Source organism: Triticum urartu, chromosome 6A, assembly GCF_056163025.1.
Source record: "Triticum urartu cultivar PI428250 chromosome 6A, HENAU_Tu73, whole genome shotgun sequence".
Lineage (NCBI taxonomy): Eukaryota > Viridiplantae > Streptophyta > Magnoliopsida > Poales > Poaceae > Triticum > Triticum urartu.
Window position 1 is genome coordinate 553034426 of NC_141878.1, and position 13238 is coordinate 553047663.

Below are 13238 nucleotides of genomic sequence, written 5' to 3' on the forward strand. Positions count from 1 at the left end.
GACGTGTGCCGCCTCTTCCGACATGCCACAACACCACCCTGCATGTATGAGGGCCCGGTACGACGCTCCGGTGGCATTGCTACCCCCCAGGGCCCCCGTCCCGGCTAACCCTGTAGCGTTTGACCACGGGATCTAGCCCTTTGACTTTGCACGGACGGGCTTTGACCAGTGGACCTCTCCACCCGGTTGTGTCAGGTCCGCCCATAGAGACACCCGGGAGCAACATCCGGGCCAGACCCACAACAAGATCCTCTCCGTGTAGACCCGAAGCGTCCGTTACCCCCTCCAGGTGCCGGCGTCGGCGTCGTCCGTGATGGGGGCCACACCCCGGAGACGTGTGCCGCCTCTTCTGACATGCCACAACACTACCCCGCATGTATGAGGGCCCGGTACGACGCTCCGGTGGCATTGCTACCCCCCAGGGCCCCCGTCCCGGCTAACCCTGTAGCGTTTGACCACGGGATCTAGCCCTTTGACTTTGCACGGACGGGCTTTGACCAGTGGACCTCTCCACCCGGTTGTGTCAGGTCCGCCCATAGAGACACCCGGGAGCAACATCCGGGCCAGACCCACAATAAGATCCCCTCCGTGTAGACCCTACGCGTCCGTTTCCCCCTCCAGGTGCCGGCGGCGGCGCCGTCCGTGAGGGGGGCCACGCCCCGGAGACGCGTGCCGCCTCTTCGGACATTTCACCACACCACCCCGCATGTATGAGGGCCCGGTGCGATGCTTCGGTGGCATTGCTACCCCCCAGGCCCCCCTCCCGCCTAACCCTGTAGCGTTTGACCACGGGATCTAGCCCTTTGACTTTGCACGGATGGGCTTTGACCAGTGGACCTCTCCACCCGGTTGTGTCGGGTCAGCCCAGAGGGACACCGGGGAGCAACATCTAGGCCAAACCCACAGCTAAATCCACTCCGTGTAGACCCGATGCGGTAGTTTCCCCCCTCCAGGTGCCGGCGGTGGCGCCGTCCGTGAGGGGGCCACGCACCGGAGACGCGTGCGGCCTCTTCGGACATGCCACAACACCACCCCACATGTATGAGGCGCGGTACGATGCTCCGGTGGCATTGCTACCACCCAGGGCCCCCGTCCCGCCTAACCCTGGAGCGGTTGACCACGAGATCTAGCCCTTTGACTTTGCACGGACGGGCTTTGACCAGTGGACCTCTCCACCCGGTTGTGTCAGGTCCGCCCATAGAGACACCCGGGAGCAACATCCGGGCCAGACCCACAGATACATCCACTCCATGTAGACCCGACGCATCCGTTCCCCTCCTCCAGGTGCCGGCGGCGCCGTCCGTGACGGGGCCACACCCCGGAGATGCGTGCCGCCTCTTCGGACATGGCATAACACCATCCGGTTGTGGTAGGTCATCCGATATATATGAACACTTGGAGCAAAGTCCCCTTCGTATAGACCCGATGCGGCTGTTCCCCATTCCAGTTGCCGGCTGGCGGCGGCACCGTTCGTGAGGGGGGTCACACCGCTCTGTACAGAACCGAAAAATAATGTATGTATGCTTATTAACACATATTGTATGTAAGTTAGTTAAATAATAATAATAAAGAAAACAGTGAAGAAAAAGAAAAAAAAACTATATGTATGCTTACTATATGCTTATTAACACATACTATATGTATGCTTATTAACACAATCTATATGTATGCTTATTAACACATACTGTATGCTTAATAATAATAATACTATATGGAAAAAAGAAAAAAAGAAAAAAAACTATGCCGACGGCATAGCTGCGGCCAGGGCAGATGGACAGCGCCGCGCATCAATGACGTGTCATCTATGCCGACGGCTGCCGTCGGCATAGGTCCTGGTCGGTGCGCTCTGGATCGGTGATGTGTCACCCGTATCTATGCCGACGGCCAGCCGTCACGGCCGTCGGCATAGATTTGACGTCGTTAGCCGGCCGTGATGAGTGTTGTCGGTGGGCCCGCATCTATGCCGACGGCCAATATATGTCGACGACAGCTGTAGGCGTAGTCCGGGATAAGCCGACGGCTATTTTCTGCCGACGGCTGCTGTCGGCGTAGACGGGGATAGCCCGACGGCCATTGTACGCCGACGGCCAGGATCTAGCTGTCGGCATATCTCGTATTAGGCCGACGGTGGCCGTCAGCATACATTTGGCTGTCGGCTTAGAGCCCTGTTCCGGTAGTGATGCATCCCTAGTTGGTGCAGAGGCCGGGGAAGTGAAATTCTACCCCCATTTTAAGACAAAACCATCTCCGCGTCGGCCCCCGCGTCGCCCGGCAGCCCCCAACCGCGCCGCCGCCGGGCCACCCTTCTCTAGCTAATCCCCTCGCCGCCGCCGGAGGCCACAACCGGGCGAAGCCCGCGTCGTGGCGGCGGCGGCGGGGTCTTCCGCCCGTGGCGCGGCTCTCCTCTCCCGCGGGGCCCCGCGGTTGGCGGCCCACCTGCAGCTCGGATCCATGCCGGCGGCCATGGCTGGTGGCACGCGGCGCTGCTGCGGCGGGCGGCGCCGGCGTGGTCAGGTGGGCCACTCCCCTGGCTATGTGGATGGCGGGGAGGTGGTGGACTTCGGCTGCGGCGGCGGTTCCTCGCTGGATGTTGGTGGCCATGGTGATGTTCGTCCTCGACCCCGATCTACTCCGATCTGCAGCGGATCCGGCCCTTGGTGGCTTGGGTCACTGTTCTGGGTGCTGGCCTTGCAGATCCGGTGGCTGGAAGGGTTCCGGGGGAATCTCTTGGCCGGCGTGGCGGCCACTCCGATGGCAGTGCCTTTGGGTGTTGCTTCCCCTGTTGGAGGCTTCGGAGAGGATCTCCTTCCTTCCACCCCTCCTAGGAGCTCAGGTGAAAACCTCAGACCCCCCTGTTCCAAGCGACGACGACACCACGGTGGCGTGCTCCTTCCTGAAGGCGTTGCTCGGGGGCTGCTCAAGCGGCGGTGGAAGTGGCGGTGGTTCGGTGTCGACACATGCATTCTGGTCAGCTTCATCTTGGAGGCTGCGACGACGTAGGCGGCGCTCGTCTGGTGGAGCTACTGCCGATGGTCGAGGCATCGTTGGTAGTCTGCGCCATCAGGTTCGGGGTGCTCAGGGGGAAACCCCAGATCTGGGTCTTCCGGATCGGATGATGATGGCGTTCTATCGCTTTCTCTTCTGGGGGCATCGTCTTGGAGCAAGTGCTGGCTGGAGGGATGGTGGAGCGGTGTTCCATCCCACACTTTGATGGCGGCGGAGATCGATGGCATGGCGCTGTGGAGACTCGGCGTCTGACGTGCGGAGATGGGCTCGCGCAGGAGGAGGTTGCTGTCTGGCGTCATGGTGACGTCGATGGCAGAGTGGCCAGACAAGGTAGAAGCCTCAATATGATCTGAAGAACTGTGGAAGATGGCGGCGACGACACACGAGTGCGTCTGACTGGATTGTGCCCCAGACCCGGTATGTGGCTCGGCTTGGGCTTCCGAATGAGTTTCGGCTTCCGGCTTTTGATGTTAGGCTTAGGTGAGTGGTTTGGGTAGTGGCCCAGGTAGCACCCCTTCATCATTTTGAATAGGAGTAGCGGCATATGTTGCCAAGATGGTGGATTCAGGCACATTATTGTAATACTTTGTAAGGTCCTTGAGAATAATCAATAAAGTGGCCGTATGCATCTCCCAGATGCAGAGGCCGGGGGTCATCCTCCTTTTCTTAAAAAAAAAGGAAAAGATGAGATGTTAACAGTCAAATACCCGATACTGAATTTTGGCGTGGCAAACGGGTCACATAAAAATAAGAAATTTCACATCAAGTACTAGCACTGGAGACAAACAACTATTAATTCATATGTAGAGATCATAACTCGACAACAAGGTCACAAACAACATGTCTGGATCATCAAATGTACAAATCAAAGTGAAAGCGATGCTCATATAACAAATTATCCAACTGCAAAATTGTTGAGCTAGCTAATGAACATGGAACATCCAGAAAAAGTTGTATAATATGTATTAGCTGCAATTAGTTGGCTAGTTGTTACAACTCTGCACACTTAGCTAGCTCTTGAAGTGAAAATATTACAGATTTTACATCTATACTACTACTCAGTATAATTAATTACTAACCGGCTCTATATCTTTTCCAGTAAAAAAGAGGGCTTAATTATAAGGGTTGGGCACTGCAATTATTATGGGGTAGTTGCAGACCTACTGAATTAACTGGCCTGGTCATTTAATCCATAAGTTATTAAACTACTACTATGTTGAATTCGCATCGGTTCAGTTGCAAACTCCGGTTCACATGAGCTCTGGCCAAGAAGACCTGCATAAGCCAAACAAAAGTCAAAACTTCAGCTTTGTGAAACGGCGCGGCAGATAAGAATTACTGTGTCTGAGCTCAACTGAGATGAACAGACCAGTGGTGACTTGAACTCCAGGAGTCCCGAAGTACTCAGGGTAGGGCTCCCCCACTATCTGAACTGCTTCAGGTCCTCTGTCTGCAGCAAACATAGGCTACAACAAGGTCAGTGGCACAATCAGCCATGTTAACCAACTAAGCAGATTACTGCAGGTTTTAGAAACTACTCCCTCTGTCCCAAAATATAAGATCTTATTACATCTAATATGTGAATATATTGGATGTAATAAGATCTTATATTATGGGACGAAGGGAGTAGTAAACATTAGTGACGAATCTAAGATGCATGCACAATTTACTTTCCAAGATATTCTTGGTAGGGACTTTTAAGTCAACTAAACATATCTCCGACAAATGGACAATCCAAGGTGTATACGACATTTGTTACTAGGAAGAAAAATAGCAGTCATGATCCGCCACCTTTCACTGTTTCACCCAACACAACATCCAAACAGCGCACACAAGAACAAGAACTATAATGGTCCTAGCTGTGGCAACAGAAGTAGCTAGCTTTAAGCAATAATAAATGTGGAGTTTAGTTTGACAAACGGCGAGCTCGAACGGAAATGACCGGCCGGCCTGTCACACGGGGTTTATAGTTGGTACGGCAAGGAAAATCTGTAATTTGATTCTATTGATGATCCGGTGTTGTGCACCCTGCACATTAAGAGATTACTTGCAGGGAAACAAGGGCACCCCTTGCATTCTACTTTGACAACCATATATATACTCATATGTAGCAAGACTACTCTCACTGGCTTGTTTTCTCCAAGCTAAACAAGTTGCAATACTTGGCATTTCCTATGAGCGTCAGAGAAGGAAAATTTGCCCATATAGGATATAGCCATATATTCATTCACAGCAGCTTCTCCGCCGGCCACCACAGGGCACACGCCGCGCCGACCAACAGGCGGTACACCTACATTGTCTGTTGTACATACGCATGGTTGATTCAGTAATTAGTCACCGTGAACCATGCATGTTCCGTACGTGCACACAGACATACAAAGCAAGAAAGAAGCAAACCAAGCTAGTGAGTAGAGTAGCTTATGAGTGGTGCTGACTGGAAAGGGAATAAACAAAGGAAGACTGGCATACGTCGTCACTCCAGTAACCCAGAGTGATAGTTGACTCTTGTCTTACATACCGCCATTTCTTATTTACTTATTAATCTTGATGAATCTGGATGGACGTAGCAACAGCCAGCCAACAAGAGTGAGTATAGTGCAGCAATTACAGTTGTAGTTGTGCATGCATATCACCTACTCCCTCCTTCCATCTATATAGGGCCTTCCAAGGAGCTTCCAAGGATATAATTTGCACATTATACATCTCAGGTATTATTAATCTTATACATAGTCAAAGACGGTCTTAAAAACGCATTAGGCCCTATATAGATGGAAGGAGGGAGTAGCATATGTTGAAAGAGATGAATTTAATGGAGTTGTAAAGCAGCTCTTGCATGATTGATCATTGGAGAAAGCGACAAAATCAAGTACTACACATGCAGCTAGCATTACCAGCAGTACTCATAGTGCATATGAATGATGCGTGCATGGATGGAATATCATATGCATGCAGTAAGTAGCAGCAATCAGAGTGGACTGTGGTCATGCATATCGAAATGATAGATCAATCGGTCCATGGAGTACACTACTACATGTGTTTACTGACCTGTTTCTCGTTGAACATGACCAGGACCATGGGCCGGTCTGCACCACCCAACTCCAGGTTGTCGTCATCACAGTTGCCCAGCTCTGCCTTGTTCCTACTTTGGTTGCGGTTGCGGCGCTGAGAGCGCGCCGGTTGAGCAAGAGCATGGTGACGACGATCCCCGTGTAGAGGCGCTCGGCAAAGAGCATGAGGAACATGGTGGCGCAGAGGTACACGGCCAGCTGTAGCAGTGGCACCACCACCGTGTACCGCAGCACCGCCGACACCGCACACGCCATCGTCAACATGCTAACCCCCCACATCTTTGATTCTTCTTCCAAGATCTTCTTCCTCTTCCTCCTCCAAGAGCAGGAGAAGATATTGAACATGTTATGATCTCTAAGAGTCTCAAAGTTCTTGGGTGGGGCATCCCCGCCGTCTGAACTGCTTCAAGTCCTCTTCCTGCAGGAATCATAGGTGGGCATGGTTACAACAAGGTCAGTGGCGCAAATGAGCCCTATTAACAACTATATGTAGACATTACTCCAGGTTCTAGAAACTAGTTGAGCTAGAACCACAGCACTTATTTCCGAACGGAGGGAGTAAACATTAGTGATGAATCCAAGTCTTAATTAGTTTCCAACAAGTTCTCTGTAGGAACTTTTAAGTTAACTAAACAGATCTGCGACAACTGGGCAATCCAAGGTGTATATGGCATTTTGTTACTGGAAAGAAAAATAGCAGTCACAATACGCCGCCTTTCACTATTTCACCCAACACAAGATCCAAACTGCGCACATAAGAAGAAAAAACTATAATGGTCCTTGCAGTGGTGACGGACAATGGCTAGCTTTTTACCTAATAATAAACTTGCAGCTTAGTTTGACAAAGGGCGAGCTCTAACGGAAGTGACCAGCCTCTCATGCTGGGTTGGTACTTAGTACAGTAATGAAAACACCGAAATTTGATTTCAGTGATGCTCCGCTGCTGTGCAGCCTGCACACTTGCAGATTACTTGCAGGGAAACAAGGGCACCCCTTGCATTCTACTCCGACAACCAATCTAAGCAAAGTTGCAAAACTGGGAGTTTCCGGAGGCGCGTCAATCAAAGAAGGAAATTTTGCCTTGTAGAACAACCATATATTGACACGCACAAGGCTGTTGCCTTGTAGAAGAATTTTAATAAGCAGAAAAAGAATATGCGTGCTACACATGCAGCTAGCGTTACCAGCATTACTCGCAGTGCATATGACATGAATGATACACGCATGGATGGATCATCATATGCGTGTAGTAAGTAGCCGCAATCAGAGTGGACGAGTGGTCATGCACATCGAAATGATGGATCACTCAATCCATGGAGTACACCACTACGTGTGTATACTGACCTGTTTCTCGTTGAACATGGCGATCTGGACCAGGACCATGGGCCGGTATGCGCCACCCGATGCCAGGTCATCATCATCGCACCCTCCAGCTCCGCCTTGTTCCTGCTTGGTTTGCGGTTGCGGCACCGATGGCGCCTGACGGCGTCGGCGGTTGAGCCAGAGCACGGCGACGACGATCCCCATGTAGAGGTGCTCGGCGAAGAGCATGAGGAACATGGCGAGGAAGAGGTACAAGGCCAGCTGCAGCAGTGGCACCACCACCGTGTACAGCAACACCATCGTTACCATGCTAACCCCCCCTCATCTTTTATTATTCTTCCAAGATATTCTACTTCATCTTCCTCCTCCAAGAGGAAGAGAAGACATTGAACTTGTTCTGATCTCCAGGAGTCTAAAAGTTCTCGGGGTGGAGCATCCCCATTGTATGAACTGCTTAAAGTTCTCTTCCTGCGGTAATGATAGGTGGGCATGGTTACAACAAGGTCAGTGGCGCAAATCAGCCCTGTTAACAACTGTAAGCAGACATCACTCCAGGTTTTAAAAACTAGTTGAACTAAAACCACAGCACGTATTTCCGAATGAAGGGAGTAAGCATTAGTGATATGAATCCAGGTCTTAGTTTGCAACAAATTCTTGGTAGGAACTTTTAATAAATTAACTAAACAAATATGCGACAACTAGACAATCCAAGATGTATACGACATTTGTTACTAGGAAGAAAAATAGCAGTCACGATCCGCCGCGTTTCACTGTTTCACCCAACACTAGATCCAAACTGCGGTGATGGGCAATTTTGACAAAGGAAGTGCTCCGGTGCTGTGCACCCTGCACACTTATAGATTACATGCAGGGAAACAAGTGCTCCCCGCAACCACATGCATATAGCAAGACTAGACTCACACTACCGAAAAAGGCTTTCGCCCCGCTTTATAAATAAAGCAAACCGCCAAGAGCACATACAAGGACTAGTTCAGACACACACACCCAAGACGCACAACAGAGAAATCCATAGGTATTGCTGAGGGCACAGCTCAACAAGCCCAAAACACACACGACATAAAAGATTGCTCAGCCGGGGCTAAGGCCGGGGAGCAAACAGACTACTAATCAGGCTCAGGTGGAGGCGGCGGCGGAGGCGGCGACAGGCGGAAGGCCATCGAGCGAAGATCGGCGATGAAGGCGGAGATGGCGTCCCGGTCCCGAAGGCGGCTAAGCGGCCGCCAAAGCTGCAAGTAACCAGACAGTTTGAAGAGAGCGTCAGTAGAGCGTCAAAGAGGGGAGCGCTGAATCACAAGCTTATTGCGAATAGTTCAGAGCGTCCATGCGAGGGCCCCAATCTCAAGCCACCTAATGTGGTGAGATGGCGACGGCGAGGCCTGAAGCTCGGCGAAGAGGTCGGGGAAGTTGGAGTGGCACCAATCCCCACCAACCGCCTCTCTAAAGCAGCTCCAAACAAACTGAGCAGACACGCAGGAGAAGAAGATGTGGTTCGAGTCTTCGGGGGTAAGACAGAGGGGGCAGAGACCGGAGCCCGGGCCGTTGCGCTTGCGGACCTCAACTCCAGACGGCAGCCTGCCACGAATCCATTGCCACATGAAGATGCGGATTTTGAGGGGCAGGCGAATGGACCATACCGCCTGGAGGGGAGGCGGGGCGAAGGATGGGGCGATAGCCGCGTAAAGGGACTTGGTGGAGAATTGTCCCGAGGTCTCGAGGCGCCAGCGAACCTCGTCCGGGCCTGCATCGACCAACGGTTCATGGAGAGCAATACAATCAAGAAGTTCGTGCCACGCGGCCACTTCCGGAGGCCCAAATGGCCTCCGGAACGCGAGGCGCCCTAAGTCAATAAGGGCCTGCTGAATTGAGATTGTAGGGACGACGGCGATGGAGAAGAGGTCAGGGAAGCGGGCTGCGAAAGGAGCGTCCCCCGCCCAGCGGTCAAACCAGAACAAGGTCGCTGAGCCCGAGCCGACCGAGATGGAAGTCCCAATGCAGAGGACGGGGAACAGTTGGATGACCGATTTCCAGAACTGGGATCCACCCGAACGTTGGCAGAAGGCCAGAGGCTGGCCACGCAAGTATTTATTCCGGATGATATCTAACCACAAACCTCCATGCCCTTGTGAAATGCGCCATAGCTAGCGGGAGAGGAGGGCAATGTTCATGCGCTTCGAGCACGTGATGCCAAGGCCTCCCTGCTCCCGGGGCTTGCAGATGTCGGGCCAGCTAACCATATGATACTTCTGTTTGTTATTGTCCCCAGCCCAATAGAAGCGCGACTGGATTTTGGCGATCTCGTGATGGAGGGTCTCGTGGAGGCTGTAGAAGCTCATAAGGAATAGGAGGAGACTAGAGAGCGAGGAGTTGATGAGGATCGTCCGGGCTGCCTTCGAGAGCCACTGACCTTGCCAAGACTCAATGCGCGTTTGCAACTTGGTCACCGCAGGGCGAAGGTCCGCCACAGTAAGCCGAGAATCACTAATGGGTGTTCCCAGGTAGGTCGTTGGGAAGGAGCCCATGCGGCAGTTGAGGCGGTTGGCAATGTCAAGTGCCTCAGCCGAAGAATAGCCCATCACCATCACATCACTCTTTTCGAAATTGATCTTAAGGCCAGACATTTGTTGGAAGCAGAGGAAGAGGAATTTAAGGCTAGCGATGTCCGTATCCGAGCCTTCGACCATGATGATGGTGTCGTCAGCGTACTGGAGCAAGGAGATGCCAACACCCCCCGTCAAATGGGGGGTGATACCTCTAATGTGACCCGCGACCTTGGCCTTATCCAGAATGGCCGCAAGAGCATCGACCACCATGTTAAACAGGAATGGGGAGAATGGGTCGCCCTGCCTCACCCCACAGAAAGTGGGGAAGTAGGGACCGATCTCCCCATTGATGTTGACGGCGGTGTGTCCACACGAGACCATTTGCATAACCCGCGTCACCCAGCGGTCATCAAAGCCTTTTCGCAGGAGAACTTCTCGAAGGAAGGGCCAGCTAACAGTGTCATAGGCCTTATGGAAATCGATCTTCAGGAAGACCGCCTTGAGGTGTTTGGAACGGACCTCATGGAGGACTTCGTGAAGGACCAGCACCCCATCCAGAATATAACGGCCTTGGATGAAAGCCGATTGGTTGGGGTGAGTAATCTGGTTCGCGAGCAGGGTCACCCTATTGGAGAACCCTTTTGCCGGAATCTGGAAGATCACGTTGATCACAGCAATTGGGCGAAACTGACGGATGTTAGAAGCGCCAGGGACCTTGGGGATGAGCGAGATAGTCCCATAATTAAGGCGCCCGAGATCGATGGACCCAACATAGAACTCGTCGAAGAGGGCCATGACCTCCGGCTTGATCACGTTCCAGAAGCTTTGGAAGAACTTGACTGGAAGGCCATCCGGGCCAGGGGCCGAGGCAGGATTCATGCCTTTGATGGCGGCCCAGACCTCAGCCTCTGAGAAGGGTGCCAACAGGGCGGCGTTCTCAGGTTCGGTGACAAGCTGGCGACCGGACTAGCAGCCAAGAGCCAAAGATAGGCCGCTCCGAGGAGCGGCCATGAACAGGGCCCTATAGAAGCCGTCGTCGTGGGACCTAATGTCCCGGGGGGACTGCAGGAGGGTCGGGCCATCCCAAAGGAGGGGGGTGGTGTTGCACCCACGACGACCATTAGCAATGGCCTGAAAGTAAGCCGTATTCGCATCGCCCTTCAAGACCCATTTCTGAGCACCACGCAAACGCCAGTAGGCCTCTTCATCAGTGTAGATGACAGAGAGCTGATCTTCCAAGTCGTAGCGGGAAAGCCACTCCTTGGGAGAGAGGCCGGTAGTGTCAGCACGCAAGTCCAGGGCTTGGATCGCAGACAGCAGGGCCTTCTTACGCTCGCCGAGGTCGCGCCCCAGGTTGGCGCCCCACCCCTTCATGAACTGCCTGCCTCGTTTGGCATAGGCGTGCCAAGAGTTGACAACAGAGGAAGGGCGAGAAGGAGTCCGTGCGAGGGAGCGAGTCTCCAACCAACGCGCACTGACCGCGTCGATGAAGCCCGCTTGGGACAACCAAAAAGTCTCAAACCGGAATCGGGGGGGGGGGAGCGGTGGGCGCTCATCGGCGGAGGAGAGGAGGAGTTGGACGTGATCGGAGCCAATCCAGGTGATGGCCCGGAGGGAGGCAAGGGAGCAACGGAGGTCCCATTCCGGAGAGACTAGGACCCGGTCCAGGACGGACTGGGTTGGGGCTGCCTGGCGGTTGGTCTAGGTGAACCTGGCGCCAACCCGGTCAATCTCATTGAGGCCAAGATCAGCAATGCAATCGTTGAACATTTGCATCAGAGCAAAGTTGACGTTAGCATTTCTCTTGTCCTCTGCGCACCTGAGGAGATTAAAATCACCCCACCACAACCGGCAGAGAGGCAGCCAACACCTTCCTGTTGAGCTCCTCGAGGAAGGAGGCGGATCGGCTGTGATCGGCGGGGCCGTAGACAATAATGACCTCCCACTTGAAGTTAATGGAGCGCTCAAAAATCTCCATGCTAACAAAGAACTGACCCCGGTCCATACTGTCCACCTCGAAGGTGGCATCCTTCACACCTAGCAGGATGCCACCAGAGTGGCCCGCGGTCCCACTAGAAGGGAGCCAATGCCAGGCGAAAAGGTGGGAGCTAAGGCGGTCAAGCTCAGGGAGGGAGAAATCCGTACGCATGGTCTCCTGAATAGCCACAATATCAATGTGTTTGTCCCGAATGTACTCGATGAGTTGGCGGTGGCGCTCGTCATGGCCGAAACCGCGAATGTTCCAGAAAAGGGCATGCATCACGCAACCATTGAGGGGCTGCTTGACCCCAGAACACGAGATGCGCTTCGGGCACGGAGAGCGGCAGTCCGAGAGCGGGTACGACCCCGAAGCTCGGAGGCAGTCAGAGGGGGAATTCCACCAATCCTCTAAGGAGGGGGTGGCATGGGCACCACCGACTCGGACGTCAAGCCGAGGGGCGAGAGCAGGGATGCTCTAGCCTCGGCTAGCTTCCCGTCGTGGATCTCGCGCCCCCTAATGGCCGCGATCTGAACTAAGGGGGGCCGACCTTCCCCCTAAAGATAATGACGGAATCAGTCACGATCTTCACAAGGTTTCCAAGAGGCACCCACTCAAGAGCAGAGAAGGAACAAGTAGCTGCCGAGGGGGGGACTGAAGGGGTACCTGGCTCCAGGTTCCGTGCCGCGGCACGAAGCTCCGCCCGCTCGCGGATGGGCAGCACTGTGTCCAACCAAGCGCTCCGGCGCGAGGCAGTTGCCAGAGAAGAGGCCGAACGGGCGCGCCGAGAGAAGGCCACAACGCGTGGAGGCAGAGCCGGGGCAACCAGGGGGGTGGTCACCTGGGACTCCCCCTCCAGGCCAGAGACTGCAGTGGGGAGAAGCTGAAGAGCCGGGGTCATAGAGGAAGACGACAGCGTTGTTGGGGATGACGGCGGAGGAGCAGAGTCGTCGGCGAGAGCCATCCGGGCCCCGGTCCGGACCGGGGACAGCAGGGGGGTCGCGACCGAGGACGGCAGGGGGGCCGAGGGGGCGACGATGGGGGCGGCACCATGGGAGGAGGAGGGGAAGGTCTCCTCGCCCCCGGCGAGCGGCGAGGTCGGGTCCTGGACCACCGATCCCGTAGGGAGTAGAGCCAGGTCCAGAACCGGCCCGTCCGGAACGGTGGAGATGGGGGAGCGTGGAGAGGAGGCGGGGCAGACGACCAAGCCCACGCTGGAAGCGTCGCTGGCGGCAGGGGACTCGGCCACCGGGCCGCGGGGAGCCAGGGGAGGGGGCCCGACGCGACCTGGCGCCCGTGCCC

General features: G+C 54.2%; 1 pseudogene; it reads left to right on the forward strand.

Annotated features, from left to right (window-relative positions):
* LOC125516919 (subtilisin-like protease SBT1.4 pseudogene) overlaps positions 1-13238 on the forward strand; it is a 142568-nt pseudogene that overhangs the window by 95245 nt on the left and 34085 nt on the right.